General features: G+C 46.0%; 1 protein-coding gene and 1 long non-coding RNA gene across 4 annotated transcripts in view; both read left to right on the top strand.

Moving 5' to 3' along the window:
- LOC139047078 (calcium-activated chloride channel regulator 1-like) overlaps window positions 1-21,699 on the top strand; it is a 189,937-nt gene that overhangs the window by 11,623 nt on the left and 156,615 nt on the right. The window lies entirely within an intron of this gene.
- LOC139046982 (uncharacterized) lies at window positions 16,405-20,231 on the top strand. 3 transcript variants are annotated; one of them, XR_011507022.1, is made up of 4 exons: window positions 16,405-16,456; window positions 17,289-17,331; window positions 18,147-18,252; window positions 19,979-20,231. It is a non-coding gene; the product is annotated as an uncharacterized lncRNA (long non-coding RNA). The 3 variants fall into 3 exon arrangements; XR_011507021.1 differs by lacking the exon at window positions 16,405-16,456 and adding an exon at window positions 17,122-17,212; XR_011507020.1 differs by lacking the exon at window positions 16,405-16,456 and having other exon boundaries at window positions 17,105-17,331; window positions 19,979-20,227.

Below are 21,699 nucleotides of genomic sequence, written 5' to 3'. Positions count from 1 at the left end.
GCAGCTACATTAGGATAACCTGCTTCTGATAGGCGGCTGATCTGCCCATTAAAACTGGCGCTCAGTTAAGGCACGACATGGCAATTCCTTTTTTTACTACGTTGGAATGCTTGGATTGAAAGTTTAGCAACGGCTTCGAAGATCTTGGGAAGTACTGCTAACAAACGCAATCTTGTTCGAAGACCAATGAAATGTCAAGAAAATGACTTACGCGTCGCTGAGGAAATTCCTTGGTAAATGTTAATCCTCCTCCATAATGTTTAAATTGCTCACTTACTGAGGTAGCAGCGAAATCGAATCATTCCCTATTGCAAAAAATCAGGTAGTCATGAAGGTAGCGATGCCCTAATAGTTATCTCTTACGTAGACCGGCACGTATACCCTACTGACACGTGGTGATACGATTCCTGAGCTTGCGCAGATGAGTTTCGTGTCTTCTTTCTTTTTACGCTTCAGTGCTGCCTTCAGTTGATAGTCGGCGTCATTTTGTCCGCTTCTCTACCCTTGTGTCCCGTCTGTACGCCTCACGTCTCTTTTGCATATTGAATCCTTACCAACTAGCTCAGCTTTGGGTCCTTTTAAGCCAGGGGGAACTGTACAATACCTCTGCACGATGCCCACTTCGTGTAACAAAATTTGCTAAAAAGCCATGCGACCTGAAATATCAAGGCAAGCCTAGGAAGCATTGATTACTGTTATTACAACAACGTCTACAAAGACAGCTGCAGACGCAGCCTGAAATAAACTGTTCCTAGTATTTAAGGACGCATAGAATAATAATGCTTACAACGCTAAAGCTTTGACAAGAATTGCATCGAAATTCGTTTTAGATGAAATGAACTCTGTTTTTTCGATGAAAGAAAAAAAGTGATGTTGGCTGAACAATGTTTTCCACGCCTTCTTGTTTAGACTCGAGCAGCAGACGCTGTTTCTCCTTTGCCGTCGTTCTGGCTGTCCAGAAGGGGTGACGCTTACCTTTGGTTAAGTTATCGTTCACGTAGGTCTTTACAAATGACACATTTTCACGTAGTTGCTTCAGCTTTCCACACGCGCTTGAAACTATTTCTTTTTCCGAGTTACGGATGTGAAGCGCACCAGCACCACAGGTGTACAACTGATATTCACTTTCAGGCACTGAGTGACCACAATGTCGTCAGATAAAAACCCAGAAAGTTCCTGTTTTGTTGCATTTGCATAATTATTTGTGTTAAGCTTTGGTTGCTTTTCAGCTGTAAACCCTGAATGTCAAGATTCTTTCATCTGCTTTACTGCTCAACATATCTTGAATTTCTTCTGGATTTTGCATTACTCCTGTCCGGATTATCACAATTCTTTTCGGAGCTTGCACTTCAGCACACTCAGACATTTGACATTCAAGAATTTCATGCTGCTGTTTCAAAATATAATCGTACTTTTCGCCCAAGAAGGACACCGGTCCTTCGAGTTCCGCGACTTCGATAAAGCCTGAACTATTCCTGCTGCAATAGTAGAGAATCGACCTTCTTTCGCAGAGCCGGCTAACAGTGCAAACACATTTTTTCTGATTTCATTTAGTTCGTCCAAGGGTGCTGACTCTGAAACACTGCTTGCTTCAAGATCAGTCTCTGTGCCTGTGTTTAGGGTCTTGTTACTTCGGCACGTTTTACACACCCAAGCATCTCATTTAGGTTCACCCCTCGGAATACGTAGTCGAACCTCGACATAACAAAGTTGTATTTACAGCAAAAACTTCGTTAAATCGCCACTTTTCTTATTTCGATGTTTTAAAATATTAGCAGTAAATAATTTCACAAATTGCAGGAACAATCCCGGTGGATATTACTTTGTCTCTAATGACTTATAAATAAATCCCAGGAAGGTACGGCCATAATAGCCTGGTTATGAGCGCAAGCGGTGCAGTTCGCACAGAGAGCAATGCATCGGCGTCGCCAACTGTCCGTAGTGCCCTCAACTGGGCATAGCGCCCTCAATTTCAAGAGCGCAAATGGATAAGGATATTCGCTCTAAGAGAAAAAAATTCGCAGTTACCCAAAAACGCGGAGCAGTGGCGGCATTCTCAGAAAGACAACTACACGAAGTAAGGTTCGTAGCTTTATCGGTGTCACGGGCGCTCTGGCAACGATCTCTTGTAGATCAAATGACTTGCTGCAGTAACGCAATCGAAGGCATGGTACCACTCACCCGCCATGGTTGCTCAGTGGCTATGGCGTTAGGCTGCTGAGCACGAGCCCGAGTCCGGGGCACGGCGGCCGCATTTCCATGGGGGCGAAATGCCAAAGCACCCGTGTACTTAGATTTAGGTGCACGTTAAAGAACCACGGGTGGTCGAAATTTCCGAAGTCCTCCACTGCGGCGTGCCTCATAATCAGACAGTAGTTTTGGCAAGTAAAACCCCACACTTTTTTTTCGTACCGCGCCTCGGGAACTTGAGATTACGTGACCGCCAACGCCAGACGCGCGCGAACAAATGTCGCATGAAGGCCGAGTGAAATTCTGAGGTGACGTTGTGACATGTATAGGTAAAGTGCAACTTAGCAACTGTCTCTCGATGGAGGATGCCTAAACTGTGCTGCACTATGTATAGCGTTAAGGGCGCGCGGCTTCGCTTGCTTAGCTTGTGAAGAGAAGTTCAGCGTTTTCTTCAAGTGTACGCGACGATTTTTACTTTCATCCAACCTCGGCATTAGAGCTCACCAAAATATGTATGATAATCGCACATGGTGGGTTATCCGCGCGTAACTTAATACCATAGATTTGGAACCATTTATTAGTACTTACCCTCTTTGCACCAGCCCCGCAGGGGCGTCTGCGTTAGCAGGCGTTTGGTGTGTTGCGACACCACGGACCCGAGCACACGAGGGTCGGACCCTCCCGCGTGTAGCCGTGCGCGGCTTAGCCGTGTCCGGGGAAAGGGGGATCCTGGGGGTTGAGCCGATGCCGGGTGTTCGGACCTTTAAGGCCCCCCGGCGTAGGCAACACACCTCTTTGGCCTCTGCTTCACGTAGACGGCACCCCTGGACTGACCCACCCGGGGGAAATCGGCAGTCGATTTTTCCTGTCTCTCCCTCCTTCAATCTCCGTCTTTATCTCTCACTTTTTGACCTTTCCTGTCTCCTTTTCTCTTCTGTTTACTTCCTTTCTCCTGGCGGCGAGGGTTAACCCTGTGTGGCAATCCAACCTTGGGTACACCATATTCGGTTATAGTGACGGCGTACGACTGGCGTCGTGCAGTCTTGTATGCAAGCTCTGCCGCGTCCCCTCGTTGGGCTCCGTGGTGGGTGGTCGGCGCTGTTGCCGAATGTGTATATTTCTTCATGGAAACTTCTTTCCCTTCCCTTGTTGATCGCCCTCAGAAACGAGGGCGCACCGAAGATGTCTTTAAGTTTTTTGGACGCCAAACTCAGAACTTTCCCCGCTTTCACGTTGTTCATTCTGAACAGCCAAACAAACCCGTGCGAAACATTTCACCATTCCTTGTTTCAAAGTCCCTGACTGATGTTTTTGGACCAGGTTATAAGGTATCGAGGATGACAAGCGGCGATCTTCTCTTGTAGCTTCGCGATTTAAAACAATATGAGAAACTACCGCAACTATTGTCATTTGGGGAGACTCCCATAACAGTAACCCCGCACCGTACAATGAACACCACCCGTGGTGTTGTGTCAGATGATGATTTGATTGACCTGACTGAGGCGGAGCTCCTGGAGGGCTTCAGCGAACAAAATGTGATCAACGTCAGAAGAATTAAGATGAGGCGGGACGGTAAAGAGATTCAGACGAAGCACCTTATAATTACTTTTGGATCAAGTATCTTGCCCGAGTCAATCGAGGCCGGGTACATCAAGCTCCGTGTTAGGCCATACGTGCCAAACCCACTCCGTTGTTTCAAATGCCAGCGCTTCGGCCACAGCTCGCAGAGCTGCCGAGGCCGCCAGACTTGTGCTAAATGTAGTGCCCAAGAACACCTCTGAAGCTTGTGAGAACGCTTTGCACTGTGTAAACTGTGACGGGGATCACGCCGCGTACTCGCGGTCATGCCCCTCATGGAAGAAGGAAAAAGAAATTGTAACGATCAAAGTAAAAGAGAATATATCCTTCAAAAAGGCACGCAGGCGGGTTTCATACCTGCCCAAGAAAAGTTTTGCCGATGTGACGCGTCAGGGGGCAGCGACACAACGGCCACCGGCGGCTGTCCGACCCACAACCAGCGAGTCGGCAGTCACGCCATCTGCCCCCGCTGCGGTTGCAGCTAGCCCTGCTCCGTCAACCCACCAGACGGGGCCACCGACCCTGAAGGTGGGCGCAGCTGAGGCTGCCCCAACCTCCGCGGCCCCTTCCAGCGCTGGCAACAGCCAGCGCAGCCAAATCCCCCACGGAGCCCCATCGACCTCCGGGCTGGTGGGTGCAGGGGTCTTGCCCTCCAAGGCAGGGCCCTCGCTGGTAAATTCTCGCTCGCAAGAGCACGTGTCCGGCGCCTCACAAGAGGCAATGGACACTACAACTATCCTCAAGGCGCACCCAGCGCCTAAGGAGCGGCGAGGCTCCCTCGAACGCTCCAGAAAGAGTAGAACGCCCGTTACAGGGCCTCGAAAGAGCTCTGTAACTTAAGGCATCACCTCCGTTTCCATACACAAAGCACTTATTTACCTTCAAAATGGCGATACAAATTATTCAATGGAACGTCAGAAGTCTTTTTAGGAACCTTGATGACGTGCAAGAGCTTATACAAAAACACAATCCAAAAGTGCTGTGTCTACAGGAAACACATTTAAACCCACAACACACAAACTTTCTCCGACAGTATGTCAAGTTCCGCAAAGATCGCGATGATGCTGTCGTATGTCAGGCGGCATTGCCATTTGTATTCGTAAAAGTATTTCCTGTCAGCGTTTACAGCTACAAACCCCCCTTGAGCCAGTGGCGGTTCGAGCTGTTCTTCTCGATAAACTCGTCACCATTTGCTCGATCTACGTACCCCCACACTACAAATTAAACAAACATGAATTTCAGTCATTTATAGACGGGTTGCCAGAACCCTATGTTGTTCTTGGCGATTTCAATGCGCACAGCTCCCTGTGGGGCGACACTCGTACAGACGCGCGAGGTCGTCTTGTTGAACAGTTCCTTTTTTCTTCAGGTGCGTGCTTGCTCAATAAGAAGGAACCCACGTATTACTCCCTAGCAAACAGAACCTTTTCTTCAATAGATCTTACCATAGTTTCCCCGTCCATACTGCCCGAACTCGAATGGGAGGTCACGAACAATCATTACGGGAGCGACCACTTCCCTATACTGATAAGAACAGCTAAAGAAAACGAATATCCTCCGCAAGCTCCTAGGTGGAAGATAGACACAGCTGACTGGGAGAAATTTCGAACTCTCACTAACATCTCATGGGCCGACATGTCTTCTCTAGAAATTGATGCTGCTGTGGAGTATCTTACATTATTCATAATAGATGCCGCATCAAAATGCATATCCGAAGCGAGTGGTCTGGCATGCAAACGACGTGTACCGTGGTGAAACAGCGAATGTAGGATCGCCCGTAAGAATCAGAACAAGGCGTGGGGGTTGCTACGCGCTTCTCCCACTGCAGAGAATCTTATGAACTTTACGAAAACTAAATCGAAAGGCAGGCGAACCCGCCGACAGGCCAGAAGAGAAAGCTGGCACAAGTTCTTATCGAGTATTAACTCGTTTAGGGATGAGGCCAAAGCCTGGAACAGAGTTAATAGGATTAGAGGGCGGGAAACACATTCACTCCCCCTGGTAAACACACAGGGCGATACACTGCAAGACCAGGCAGACTCACTTAGGGAATATTTTGAGAGCGTTTCAAGTCAAACAAATTATACACAATCCTTCCTCAAATACAAACAAACAGAAGAACGGAAGCCATTAACAAGAAAAGGTCGAGAGAATGAGCCTTACAACCGTCCTTTTTCTATTGCTGAATTGAGAGCTGCCTTGAGCGCATGCAACAGCTCCGCACCAGGATCTGATAGAATCATGTATGAAATGCTCAAACACTTACACAATGACACGCAGGTTACACTACTCACACTTTTCAACACCATTTGGGATGCAGGGTACCTTCCAGCTGCATGGAAGGAAGCCATTGTGATCCCTGTTTTGAAACAAGGCAAGGACCCTTCCTCAGTGGCAAGTTACCGCCCGATAGCCCTCACAAGTTGCATTTGTAAGGTGTTCGAAAAAATGATAAATCGGCGACTCATCTTTTTCCTTGAACAGAGCAAAATTCTTGATCCTTATCAGTGCGGCTTCCGAGAAGGACGCTTCACAACTGACCACCTTGTACGTGTAGAAGCAAATATCCGGGACGCATTTGTACACAAACAATTCTTCTTATCCATATTCCTCCATATGGAGAAGGCGTACGATACGACGTGGCGTTACGGAATCTTAAGAGACTTGTCAGAAATGGGCATCCACGGTAATATGCATAATATAATAGAAAGCTATCTGTCAAATCGTACCTTCCGCGTAAAAGTCGGCAATGCACATTCACGCCCTTTTACGCAAGAAACGGGTGTAGCCCAAGGAGGCGTGCTCAGCTGCACGCTCTTTATAGTGAAGATGAACACGCTTCGTGCTTCATTACCACCCGCCATCTTTTACTCTGTCTACGTGGACGACATTCAAATAGCTTTCAAATCTTGTAACCACGCAGTCTGCGAGAGACAGGTACAGCATGGCCTGAACAAAGTCTCAGTGTGGGCAGACAAGAATGGATTTAAGATCAATCCTAACAAAAGCTCTTGCGTTCTTTTTACAAGAAAGAGAGGCCTGGTTCCGGATCCTTCCTTAGAACTGTGTGGACAACGAGTACCTATCAGCAAAGAGCACAAATTCCTAGGTATCATACTTGACTACAGACTCACTTTCGTCTCCCACATTAGACATCTTCGAGAAAAATGTCTGAAAACAATGAATATAATGAAACTTCTATCCCAGACTACCTGGGGTAGTGACAGAAAGTGTTTAATGAATCTATATAAAAGCCTCATTCGATCGCGACTAGACTATGGTGCCGTGATTTATCACTCTGCCGACCCGAGCGCACTAAAGATGCTAGACCCAGTGCACCATCTAGGAATCCGACTGGCCACTGGCGCTTTCAGGACAAGTCCCGTTGAAAGTTTATACGCAGAATCGAACGAGTGGTCACTTCATCTCCAGAGAACGTACATCAGCCACACATATTTTCTGAAAGTGCACTCTAATCCTCAACATCCGTGTTATAATACCGTTAATGACATGACATATGCTACACTCTTTCATAATCGTCCCTCCATAAGACAGCCTTTCTCGCTGCGTGTGAGGGAGCTTAGTCATGAAATGCATGTTCCACTCCTCGAGCTTCACCTAATGCCTCCAGCTAAGCTGCTACCTCCTTGGGAGTGGCAGATGATACAATGCGATATATCTTTCATGCAAGTCACAAAACACGCTCCAGAGATTGAAATACAAATGCATTTCCGGGAACTCCAATATAAACACTCCTGCGCGGAGTTCTACACAGACGCATCGAAGTCACGCGAGGGCGTGTCATATGCAGCCGTCGGCCCATCCTTCTCGGAATCCGATGTACTGCATCCGGAAACAAGCATCTTTACGGCTGAGGCCTACGCACTGCTGTCGGCTGTAAAGTATATAAAGAAATCAAAGCTCGAGAAATCAGTTATATATACGGACTCCCTAAGTGCTGTGAAGGCCTTAATGTCATTTTCTAAGCACAAAAACCCAGTCATCAACGAACTCTATTTCGTCCTATGTAAAACGTATATATGTAACCAGCATGTCATCATATGCTGGGTGCCCGGTCATAGGGGCATCGAAGGCAATGTTCTGGCGGACCAGATGGCCACATCAATTGCATCGTATTCTATAAATCCTACCGCAGCAGTCCCTGTCACAGATCTGAGGCCCTACTTGCGCAGAAAACTGCGGAACTACTGGCAACGCTCGTGGGACATGGAAACAAATAATAAACTGCATGTAATAAAGCCACAATTAGGTTTCTGGCCTCCTGTAACAAAATCCCGCCGGACAGATGTCCTATTCTGCCGTCTAAGAATAGGACACACTTTTGGCACAAATAACTTCTTACTCACGGGAAACGAGCCTCCAACCTGTGGTAGGTGCGGGGAGAGGCTGACCGTCCTCCACGTCCTACTGGAGTGTCGGAAAGCCGAACCCGAAAGAAAAAAACACTTTTTCTTAGCCTACAGGCACCACATCCCCCTTCATCCTGTTATGTTACTTGGCCCAGAACCACTCTTTGACACCAACGCCATCTTAGGTTTTTTGAAAGATGTTGTGTTGCATATTATTAGCCCCACACGTTCGTAGCGGTTCCTCTCTTCAGAGGGATGCCGCTGCGATAATTATTTTGAATAGCACATGCCTCTAGGCCCTTGTGGTTCAAGGGCTCTGGCGAGGCAGTAGTGCTGTAAGCAATTTAACGTCTCGCATATTTTAAACAATGCATCATTCTTTTACGATGGATTTTAATCTTCACAGTCGTCGTCATTAGTCATCGCCATAATTTTATAGCACATAGATTTTACGTACTTCACAGTGACTATTTTTAGGCCACTTTACAGCCAAGTCACATCTTCCATACTACATCGTTAACACCACTATTTGTCATGGCGCTCTTTGGCCAAACCTGGCCCTTGCGCCACAAAACACCACACATCATCATCATCATCTTTGCACCAGTTCCTGGCGTGGCAGCAGAGTGTTCAGTAGAGTCGATCTTGCTTCAGCCTAATGTACTTCTATTATAGCGAGCGCTGCAACGTTGCGTCGTAGTTCTCGACTCGCGGTGATGCCGCCACGCAAACGCGCGAGAAAGAAAGGAAAAGAAGGCGGATGTCGAAATCAATTTGCTCTGCACCTCTGTGCGTGCCACAGCGGTGTAAAGACAGCAACATATAATTTCATCGTTTCTCTAAAGAAGCAGACGATGGGCGTCCGAGACTGACATGGAAAAGAATCTTACGCGTTCAGAGGAGGTGAGCGTTACTGCGATGGTTTGCTCGCAACATTTCATTTGGAAAGATTTCTTTATTTCCGTAGAGTAGACCACTGCTTTCTTTTTATATAGTTTCACTATGTCGCCGTCCTTTCAGCTCCCAGAGTGTACTGTGTTTAGGCAGGCACTTTAATACCTTATTGATGTATGTTTAAGCTTCATTTTATTTCCCTGCATTAGTGTTACTTTAATGTCTAAGGCAGCAGCAATATGCTTAGTATTGTACCTTTGTCTCCAGGCACCGATAGCAGGAACGATAACTAATTCGCAAGGCCGTATGTTCATCATGACACATGTGAAGCCGCGCCGCGACTTACACTTCTGATTGGAAACAGAATATGCCGTTTTCTCGTTCAGTATGGTGAGTTTTGAGTTTCTTTGTTCCCAAGAAATTTATAAGCAACTCCAAGAAGAGGTCATTCGCGATTTAGCGTTTAGTACCTGTTCCCAGCCCCTCTATGATGCTTTCCAACTCTGTGCACAGAGCTAAATTTATTTACAAACCCAGTTGAAAAAGACAACAGGAATTCCTGTCGCAACTACAGAAATTTATGTTGTACAACAGGATTTTTCTGTAGTAACTACAGGTTCCTGATGGAGCGACAGACTTTTCTGATGTACAACAGACATTTGTTGTTGCTACTACAGAAGTACAGTCTGTCGTATGTCTGTTGTTACAACAGAAAGCTGAAGCTCTACAACAGATTTTTGTAGTACTACAGAAAATTCTGTTATACAACAGAATTTTTCTGTAGTAACTACAGATTCCTGATGGAGCGACAGACTTTTCTGATGTACAACAGACATTTTGTTGCTACTACAGAAGTACAGTCTGTCGTATGTCTGTTGTTACAACAGAAAGCTGAAGCTCTACAACAGATTTTTGTAGTACTACAGAAAAAATTGTCATCACTACAGGCACCCTGTTGTCCCAACAGAAATACTCCTGAAGTAACCCGAAAAACTTCTGTAGTGCTACAGAGAGCTGTTGAAATACTACAGAAACCTATTGTGGCAACAGGCCCCCAAATGTCACAACAGAAGTGTTTCTGATGTAATGCGACCAACTTCTGTTGTACTACAGAAAAATGTTGTTGTACGACAGAAACCTATCATTGCAACAGGCCCCCAGTTGTCATAACAGAAGTGTTCCTGAAGTAATGGACAAACTTCTGTTGTACTACAGAGAACTGTTCCACAACGGAAACCTATCGCCGCAACATATACCCAATGATGACAACAGAAGTGCACTGAAATTGTGTGATGCGACAAGCTTCTGTAGTGCCCGGTTGAAAAAGACAAAAGGAATTCCTGTCGCAACTACAGAAATTCTGTTGTACGACAGAAGTTGTTGACATTTCTTAATTGGGAGACATTTCTGACGTTACGACAGAAATTCTGATTTCGCAACAGAAGCATTCTGTCGCGACAACAAGAGGTCTGAAGTCGGAACAACAGCTTTATATCCTGACAGCGACTCCGACGTTACGACACCAATTCTGACTGACGTCGCAGCAGAAACATTCGGTCGCGACGGCCAAGAGTTCCGAAGTCGCAACAGAAGCGCTTCCCGTCGCGGTCCTTTAAAATTGTATGTTTTTGCATCGGTAGTGTACACTGTACTTTTCTCCTGCGCGGTATTCAATCGCACTTCTCTGAAGCCGGCAATGCTGACACCGATGGCACCGACACTGGTATTAAAGTCGACGTGGCGAATAGTTATAATTGTGCAGTGACGACGCGGCACCAGCAACGCCCTACCGGCCTCCTCTAAATCGGCCGTTGATCAAAATCATACCATCTGCGGGAATGGCTGCGTATCCGTTTTTTTTTTTTGGTAAGATGTGGCACACAGGCCTGTGGACTTACATGTGCTGTTACACTGACACATTAGTTAATTTCCCAGGAATATTTCACAAGCCTATGCGAAGCGGAAAAGAAGATTTCGGTTGTTCCACAAATTTGCGTGAAAAGCTGTCTCGCTCGGGTCTCATTAATCTGATACAGTGCTGCCGTGAGAAGTCAGTATGCTGTCAGAAAGAACTCTCATCCACGAATGTTTATGTAGCTATTTTGCATTGAACACACGAATTATATGCGCGCTCAAAAGTGTAAAGAACGAGAGACAACTGTCGAAACTAGCAGTAATAACCCTAAAAGTCAACGTTGTCTATTTCTGAATTTCTTATTTAATATGGATATCGTACATCAAAATCGATGTTCTAGGACTGCACGATGTACTTGTCGATGGTACTCTTGCTCTTCTAGAGATGCGGCACTTGACGCGGTGGAGTGATAGCGGATCTTGGCTCTCAAAATGCAAATGTAAACATCAGCGCATCAGCACGTCGTACTATTCACATGGCCAAAACGTACAGTCGAAGACCATGTGAGGGGTGGTGCAGTGGTAAGATGCCGGGCTAGGAATCGAGAGGTCGCATGTTCGAATCCTAGGCAAGAACGTTTTTTTTAATTTTTTTTTACTTTTATGTTTTTCTTTTTTGTGCTAACAAATTTACATAATCTTACGGACGTCTCTGTCAATTTTTAATTAAATATCGATCAAGAACTACAGCACTTTCTACTACAGGACGTCACACTACAGACAACAGAACTACAGGCAACAGAACTACAGGCAACAGAACTACAGGCAACAGAACTACAGGCAACAGAACTACAGGCAACAGAACTACAGGCAACAGAACTACAGGCAACAGAACTACAGACAACAGAACTACAGACAACAGAACTACAGAAACAACGTCCCAAAATACAACAGACTGGTAAAATTTCCTGTTGTGTTTTTCAACTGGGAATGATTTGAGTCTCTAATATAGGTGAGGCTGCTCATAGGAAAAGCCTCGCAAATCTTCAGAAACATTTTGGAAGAAACGCAGCTTGGTTCAACTGGTTATTTGCTTCTCACGTTTCCCCGGGCTTTGAGAATTCCCACGGACAGTGGGTGTCTACTGTGTTCCTATGCCTGGACCCAACCTTGGGCTTCGCGTACTGTGAGCACCAGAGGCAGAAACTGACCTGCCGTTTGTTTTAATCCCATGACGCTATGACCAAAAATAGCGCTACAATTTAGCAGTTTTTAGCCTCGTTCTTTCACTGCATAATATTCGCATTTAGCTCCTCATGACACGACATGTGCGCTGCAGCCTCTGTATTTTGCTATGCTATGTGATATATTGCACGACAAATCGCAATACCAAGTTTCTTATATGAAAATCGAAAGTATCGTCCCGTAGCAGTGGAGCAACGCCACCAAAGAGTGGCTGCACCTTTCGGAGGCTCGGAACGCACATACACTTCCCTTCTTTACCTTACGGTTCGCTTTAAAGCCTTTAAAGAAGACCCATGCAGCTCTAGGCAGGCCAGACTTTTGCACGGACAGCGCAGTTACTTCCAGGGCTTCGTCGCAGAAATCTGAGAGGCCGATCATAAGGTAATCGGCCGAAAAGACCCTTTCCACTTCGACGAAAGAGCTCGAGCCTATGTCGCAAACGAGAAAGTTCAGAAAAGCACACTCAACGCTACGACAAAAAGTCGCCGTGCACCTTTATGTCGTAGCCATATTTGTTTATATAGACAGTATTGCCAGCATAGGTAACGAATTCTGCAGTGGCCAATGACTGCCAAAGTTACATTTACGAACATTAGTAAGAAAAGAGGACCAAGAACGGATCATTCTAGAATTGTCCTAGCGACATGTTAGCAATGAGAGCTTTGTTTATTTATGCAGACGAAGCACGATCGATTGGTCAGGTAAACAGGCAACAGGACAGTGACGAAAAAATACGTCCTTTTGAGAGATGGTTTGTAATGAGGAGCTCATTGCAAACTACACCAACTGTTTCAGTTAGGTCAATGTAAGAAGCGTCTTATTCCCGCGACCATGTACCACGCTGCAAACGTGGGTCTCAAATATACCCATGTTTGCTGTTGTAGTGATGCTAAGCCATCCTGTTCGATTATAATGTTGGTAGATCTAACGTGAATCACCGAATGCAGCGGAGTTTTAAACACTTTTGATGCAATGCACAGGATAGATATAGGCCGATAGTTGCGAGAAATCCAAGGACACCTAAGGATTTCTGTTGAGTCGTTAATGTGACCTCATTAATGCGGAATTTACCGTTGCTTAGCGGTCCTTCATGTTTTGCGCGGAGAGTAATGCTTTCTAGTTTTACTGCAGGGTATGTTATCGAGCCTTGTGATTAGGTTGGTGCCGGTAAATTCTTTGTACAGTTTTTGCCGTTTCTTCTTCAGCATATTGTCTGAAGACTGGATCATGTGGAGGATATTACTGAGAAATGAAGGGCGCCACATGTAACTGAAACATCGCGTCACGGTGTTTGCTCCTTCGAGGTGCGCTGATGACGTGGCGTCGTGGCTATTCCCTCTGCGCACCCGCAACATGCAGCATGCTATTGTCGCAGCAGGTGTCCCATTTCGCCTACCGTGCTTCATTGAGTCCCGAGCCAGCAAACGCGAGGCAAGGTCTGGAGTGGTCCCGTTTCGCTGCTACAGATGCCATCAACTTTTTCGCTCAATGGACATTCGACGCTGTCGCATCAAGAATCAGTCAGTCAGTCAACAAACTTTATTAAGGTCCTAAGGAACTACTAAGTCGTAGTTGCGGGCCGCACCCACGTTGGGGCCGGAAGACCATGGTCCTCCGCCCGTTCCCGGGCCCTTTGGACAGCCCTTAGTTGGTCCTAGGGATCGCCGCTTTTAAGGGCCTCTTCCCAGTCCTCTTGTTGAATAAAGGATGCGTTTTGTAACGCAGAGCATTGCCAGAGCATGTGTTCTAACGAGTAGTACTCTTCACTGCACTCGGGGCAGTGTGGGTCGATGTCCGGAGCAAAGCGGCTAAACTTTCCTCTCGAAGAAAAAGGTCCCGTTTGTAACATTCTCAATGTGGAAGATTGAGGTCTAGTTAGCTGTGGGTGTGGCAGCGGGAATTGCCTGCCCCCAAGCTGATAGTGTTTAACTATTTCATTAAAAGAGAGTAGAGGATCAGAGTTATGCTTACAATCCCGACTGCTTAGTGTATCAGGACAATTGCGGAAAGTTCGACCTCGCGCCTGCTCATGAACTAGCTCATTCGGGTTGGGTTTGCTGGGATGTACATTGGTTCCCATGTGCGCCGGGAACCACGCGATAGTGTGAATAGCATCAGGCGGTCTTTGCTTGATTATAGCCGCCGCCTCTTTCGAGATTAGGCCAGATAGAAAGGCTCGTATGGCTTATCTAGAGTCAGTGTAGATGTAAGGCTGCGAGGGGTCATTCATAGCAAGCGCGATGGTAGCTTGTTCAGCCGCCGCTACCGTGGTGTGTCTTACCGAAGCTGCATTGAGAATTTTTTCGTGAGGATCACCTACAACAGCTACAAATGAATCTGTGCGCCCATACTGGGCAGCATCTACATAGGTAGTTAATTGCAGGCTTTTGCGCGCAAAGTCAATGAGAGAGCGTGCTCGTGCCTTGCGTCTAGCTGCATAATATTGGGGGTGTGCATTCCGAGGGAAAGGGCTAACTTGAAAGGTTGCCCTAACGGTGTGAGAGAGCATGATGCCATTCTCGTCGACCGCCAAGGGAGCTAGACCTGCGGACTATAATATGCTTCTGCCTGCCTTCGAAGACCAGAGGCGGACGGTTTGTGCCGTTCATTAAGCCTCGATTATCTCCGTCGGGGTATTGTGAACCCCTAATTGTAGGAGCTTCTCCATGCTGGTGCTAGTGGGAATTCCAAGTATGTGTTTAATGCTTTTTCTCATCAGTGCATCAATTTTGGCCTCCTCCGAGCGGGACCAGTTGAGCGCCGATGCTACGTAGTTTATGTGACTCATGAGGAAGGCATGATACAGCCTAAGGAGAATGCTCTCACTGAGGCCGCCTCTGCGGTTCGAGACTCTTGTGATTAATCGGAGCATGTTTTCCGTTTTTGCCTTGACGCGGACAACAGTTTGATTGCTGCTTCCCTTTGCATTTAGGATGAGACCTAGAATCCTGACCGATTCGACTCTAGGGAACATCTGACCAGATTCAGCGTATAGGTTAATAGGAATCTGTTCGAGAGGGGTAGAGTGCCTCTTGCTCCTGCGATTCGGTCTATAAAGCAGGAGTTCTGACTTTGAAGGTGATAGACCGAGGCCCGTCCCTGTTAAGTACTCTTCCGTAATATCCAAGGCCTCCTGAAGGGCACGCTTCACGGCCCCCTTGGACCGCCCACCGGTCCAAACGCTGATGTCGTCCGCATAGAGCGCATGATTCGCGCCCTCGACCCTAGCCAGTTTTTCCGAGAGGCCTTTCATCGCTATATTGAAAAGAAGGGGTGATATCACTGCACCCTGCGGAGTGCCCTTAGCCCCTAACTTGAACTCCTCGGATCTTAGTTGACCGATTTTAATAGTGGCTTTACGGTCCCTTAAGAAAGAGCTGACGTAAGCGTGAAAGCGTTTCCCTAAGTTTAGGTGCGAGATAGATTCCAGAATGAATCTGTGTGTGATGGTGTTAAAGGCTTTGGCAAGATCTAACGCTAAAATCCCTCTGACCTCCCTGGTGTTCACTTCGATGATCTGCCTTTTGATGAGAAGCATGATATGCTGCGCGGATAGAGAGCGCCTGAAGCCTACGATGTTATGCGGGAACAGTTCTCGTTCCTCGATGTATCCCGTTACTCTCTCATGGAAGACGTGCTCAGCCACCTTGCCCACAAAGGACGTGAGCGAGATTGGTCTAAGATTCTCAGGTGTGAGCGTTTTACCTGATTTCGGGATAAGGACAACAGAGGCCGTTTTCCAGTCCTCTGGGACCCACACTGTAAATACGAATGAGCCCATATGGGCGTTTTAACAGTTGATATGCCATTTTCCCCCTCTAGCCTAAAATGACTACTACCACGAGAAGAAGTAAAATAAGCTAGAACCATTATTATACTTCCGGCCCCATTTGAAGGGCCACTTCGGTTGTAAAATGGGGGTTTTCAAGGAATAACGGTGGAGTACGGGAAAGTGGGAGTGTTGAAATATACCCATATCTGAGACGAGCCAAATAGAGAAAAGAATAACTCAGCCGTGACCAACAAGGCAGGCAGCCGCAGCGACAATTTCAGTAGGATTATTTCTGCAGTCACATTCGAAATATCCCGCGCAATGTGTGTCGGCGCTGTTTTTCTGTTCGGAGTAGCCGCGCCTTGGCGCTGCACACAGGACGCCGAAAGTCGGAGCGGTCGGAACTACGCGCGGAGGAGCACAAGCCTTCGGAGCGCGCGCATGGCGCGCGCGCGGGCGTTGAAAGCCTCAAAGGGGCAGCCATTGTCAGCGGCGGCGCATTCTTCTACCGTCGTTGTTGTTTCTCACAGCATTGAACCCCCAAGACTCAACGGTAAGTGACTTTGAACGATTATTACACGTTCTCTGAGTGTGCATATGTTCTAAGTGAAGAGACGCGCTGATATGACTTATTGAAGGTCTCAGTACAACATGGCGCGACAGTTGGCCGTCTAGAACCATATTGCACGATCACTGTGTTTCTTCGAGCTTTGTCGTAATCGAGGTGACTTGAGTGTTTAGGGTCAAGCGAGTTTACTTAAACATTAGAATTTTACATGATGAGGGACTGTGCCGCGTCTTTAATAGGGTGGATGTGAACATTCGACATGTTCCCCGAAGCGCAAGCCACTACCATAATAGTTATGTGCAGTGCAAGGTGAGCTAAGCTTCGCCGCTTAACCACGGCCTGAAAATGTGGCGGCTCGTTAAGGGTTTACTGCGGTGCGCGTGTGTGAGTGTTTGTACAGCGATCATTTGAGCGAGAACCGGCGGCGCTTCTTTGTGCGCGGTATCTGCTAGCTGGCACGTACGCGGCGCCAGTCCCCTAGCTCGTGCGATTGTGTGCAGTAGGTCGCTCACTAAGCGCGCATTGTGCAGATTTGCCAGTACGCGCCGTGCTATCGTCTGTGTCTCTTCGCGCTCACGCCGCTGATTGTGCAGGGAGTGTGCGACTGCGGCGTGTAGCATGTAGACCCTGCGCCCGTCGACTTTGATCTACGGGCGTGAAATGTCGGCGGCGCGTTTGTGGTATTAAAAGCGTGTGGTGAGCTTCCAACGGCACTACGGGTCAACGCCGCATGAACTGCCGGTCAGAGTATAAGAAACGCTTTATAGTTTATAGTTAGCGTACTGCTTGGCGGTAACAGTGTCCTTCTTTGATTCAGATTACTGGATACGCCGTCACTTGAACCTCGGCGGCCGGAGCAGGTGAGTACCAGTGGCGCCGGCACCTCGGCGGCCAGAAAACGATGCGTGTGCTAAATTTACGCGATAGAATTGCCGGCGATGGCTCATACGGGCGCGCCGCTCCATGGCTGTGTTCTTTGCTGGAGGCCGCCACTACGCCTGCCGTGCACATACTACGCTACATCTATACAGTCGATGCTTGTGCAGTGTTGTTATTCAACAGCTGGCGCTGTGCACTGGATACCTGGACTTCTTTAATGTTTAATTACTTTGCTGCTGTGCTGTTGCGTATTGGGTACAGATATTGAGTTTTGAATTCTAGGTGCCAAATTCACACAAAAAAGTGGCGCTTTTCAACTCAGGATCATATCACACATCATAGCATCATCCTATATTGCACGATTATTAATAACAAAATTTCTACTGCTGGTGAAAAAAAGGCAGACCGATCAACCTGTATCTGTGAGAAAAATGTGCTTGAAGTCTGCCATCTTCTATTATAAAAAGGTAGTTACTTTGGTATTCAATGTCAGTAACACTCATAAGTTATGCATCCTTTTGTGTGAAATAATTTGTCTTAGAAGCCATTCATTGTAAGGGATCAGTAAACATCTCATAGCTTAAGTAGTGCATAAGTGTATGAGTTAGGCAAAGGTTTTAGTTTGTAAAGAGCAAAGCCATTAAGGTATAAAATTTTGGCAAGCTTAGTTTAACAATAAGCTGACCAATATACAAAACCTAATGTAGTAGCAGATGCTCTCTAAGATAAACTGGCGACCAGCTTTTTCGTGTTCTATGTGATCATTGTAGTGTCAACTTTTTCTCTTTTATTTCAGGACTGTGGTTGCGGTCGTTTCGTTGCCAGCTGTGAGGATGAAGCAGCTTCATAACCGGAGATCAGTCGCCTCCCATCAGTTTCCCTTTTCAGCAATAGAGGTCTTGGTATGCTCTTACCTAGAGTTTACTTTTATTACCCTATATGTTTTAAGTGCAATGGCTAGTTTAGCGGCATCACTTAGAGTGATTGGTGTGACACCTGTTCCATGGGACGTATGCAAGATTATCCCACGTAACTTTAGCAAACTTAAAAAAAATATGCATATGCCACCTAGCTGCACAGAGCCTAGGTAACGTTATTTCCTGTCTCTTGGAAATACTTAGATTTTCTGCATTTTGCCTAATTACCTAATTATTCTTAATCAAATAATCAACTCAGATATTATAATTAGATAAAAAGTCTCAATTATAAAATTGTAGTGCAACATGAACATTTTCCAGTACAGCTTTCTGTGGCTCAATATGTGCTACATAACGTGTAGCATAACGGTGTTTGTAGGAGCATGAAAAAAGCCTGAGAATCCCGCAGAGTGCCTTGAGTGTGTGTGTGACAGCACCTGTGTTGTGTTCTTCCTTCAGTCCTCGTCTTTTGCGCTGTACAAACATGTCGACCTCAAATGGCCAGTCCCGTGGCAGCTTTGCATGTATTTGAGTGTGTGCCCTGTATAGGCATGTGTGTTCCAGTAAGAAAAAAAAAATACTGAAGGAGCCAAACGTGATGTATTTCAGGACAAGTGTATGATGTAAATTACTATGTGAAAATAAAATAGGAAACCGAAACAAGACTTCACAGTAGAGATATGCAGGTGTGTGCATCAGCATAATGACGAAACCCTCATGCAAGTTTAGAAAAATATTCATTAAGTTAGTTTCTGTCATTCTTCTCTGTCACATTATTATTGCAAAAATGTGCTCTCTAGTATTGCACCATTAAAAACGTAGTTCAAATACATCATTTGCTGGCACCTTCACATTCATAGCAACATAGAGAGGAATGGTTAAAAATTTGCTTTGCTTCTCTGACCTTCATTTTAGGCCCTTCTCATGTTTGCTGAGCTTCTTAATGTATCATAGACACCCCCCAGTGTTTACAGGCAGCTTGAGCACATTATGCCAGATTGTGTAGAAACTGCAGAGGTCGCAGTGTCTATAGCGGGGCCCGGTATATGCAAGTTTCTTGCATGATGCATTGTGCTCAGTACCAATATTGTCAAGACAAAATGGCTAAAGTACATCCTTAAGAGTCTTAAGCGCATTTGGATGACTTTACAGCATGTAGCAAAACAAGAATGGGAACTGAGGTGCTTAATTTTTGTTCATTATTACCATATGGCACCAGCATGCAATGAAGACAAAAGAGGAAGAGAAATGAAGTGCACCAAAGGGCAACTCTATCCTGATGGCAGCTGCATTCACATCTGCATGGTGCATGCAATCTTTGAGTTATAACAGCAGCTATCCACCTGTTCACTTTGTTGCACATTTGTATTGTTTATGTACTAAGTCTGGCCCTGGAAGTGCTGGCAGTGCCACTTGTGGCGTTGGTGTGGCATGCAACACATCCTTCTAACCACAGGTGTCATGTATTATGTGAACCTAAGTTCAATGCATGTAAAGCACAAAACTTCCATTTGAAAGGATGTGCCATATTTGTCACCATTGCCATGAGTAGCACTGGCTGACAGTCACAGGGCGAGACGTTAACCTTGCTCAGCTATTATGCAAAACTATTTTACATACAAATGTAGTAATTAGTATACATGCCAAAAGCCTCACAGAATAAAATTTTTGATCCGCATCTTACAACGATTTTTATTTTGCTTTACCTCAGGATGCCTTTCTACCGGTGTTGCATCCTGTGACTGACCACTCCAACGATCTCGGCAGAATCGTTACGCAGGTGTGTTCTTTTGCGATTCTCAGTACTGATATTTTGTAGTTTACGTTCGATGTAAATGCACAGATCGAATGAAAAACAGGTTAAAAGATGAGCTCACAGGCACTGTGTCCAAACATTTGTGAGGAAGGAAAATCTTTGTTACAAGTTGTAATTATAGTAACACAAGAGAGTGTGCACATCAAACCACTAGTACCTAGCAAGCCTTATACACAGCATTATACCGCAGAAGCCAAAACATCAGGTGAAAACCTGTACTAAACTAGGGACTGTATTAAAACGTTTAGGAGGCTTGAAGTATTTCTTGGGTTACTCGGTCTAATTGCTTGAACTGAACTGACGTGTCCTGCAAAACAGTTTGCATTCGCATTTGATACAATCTGCAGCAAGATCTGAACAAAGGGCTGCAATACTGTAAGGGCTTCCTATTGAAGTAGCAACCAGTCTTCCCAGTGTACTGCAGCCTCAGGAAAATGAAATGTGGTACACTGCACCACATGCACACACAACAAATTTTAATTTATAAGCATCTTTACACTGTGCTTGTGCAGGACTGGGCAACTGCCTGTTTGTTTGTGACCGAAACAACAACGTACATCAAGACTGTACTGGGAAGCCACTATCTTTTTCAGTTAGTGTAACTGTCCATAAACATATGCATTTACATGAACATTTTGTCTGCCACACTTTTCATTGTCGTTTTTTTTTCGCTCTTGCTTTGATGGTTGGGAGACATTTCAGGCTCGCTGAAAAGACAGGTAGCCCAGTAGCTGCCCTCACAAAGTCGTTATTTTGATTTTTAAGAGCCAACTTGCTTTGGACAATGTTGAATAACACATCAAAAGGCCCGGGATTATTGACGAGGTTAGAATGACTTTGAAAGAAGTTTATGATTGTTCTTTTTTAACTCTGATCTGTCTGCTGAGACCAAATCATGTCAGCTTTTAATGAAGCAACGTTCAGGTTCGAAAACTGCAAGGCTGTGTGGGTACTCAAACAACATCAATGCTTCAGCTAGCTGAAGTTGCTCCATGACATCAAGGCAGAAGCAAATGACATGGCAAAGGAAAGGTTGGTGGCAATTATGTAGGTTCAAGGGCTATTGCACTGAGTAAGAAAATGTGTTCCCGATACAGCGTGAACATAGTGTTAATGCTGAAGAACAAACTGGCACCATCTGCGTAGTCCTACACAAGCACGTGCACAGAAAGGGATGCCTGTTGGCCTTGAGGGCCGCCACTAGAGAGATCAGCTGCTATCGCTATGACATAGAATGTGACATCAGATGACTATAGTTCACACCTATGCTGCAGCTCGCTGGCTGGGCAATTGAAGCCTTGATTGTAAGGTTGAAAAGTTTCAATCTCAAGGTGGCAATTTAGTTGCCAACTCTTACAGCATGGTTCACTCCTCAGTGATGCAGTGCTGGACGTATTCGACCAAGCCTGGTGCGAGTTCTTATGAGTGCCTATGTTCAAGCTGCCGCTAGATACTTAGTTGATAAAGTCACTGAAAACGAAATATGGTCATCGAAAGTGTCATGAAAACGATGCACGCAAGGTTTGTAGTGTGCTCACTTGGTATGACATTAGTCAAAACACTCTGTGTAGATGTTCTAAAAGGACTTCTTCTTGGGCAAGTTGGTGCTTAGATTT

The sequence above is a fragment of the Dermacentor albipictus genome, chromosome 6 (genome assembly GCF_038994185.2).
Source record: "Dermacentor albipictus isolate Rhodes 1998 colony chromosome 6, USDA_Dalb.pri_finalv2, whole genome shotgun sequence".
In the NCBI taxonomy this organism is placed as follows: Eukaryota; Metazoa; Arthropoda; class Arachnida; order Ixodida; family Ixodidae; genus Dermacentor; species Dermacentor albipictus.
This window is presented reverse-complemented; position numbering and strand designations above follow the sequence as displayed.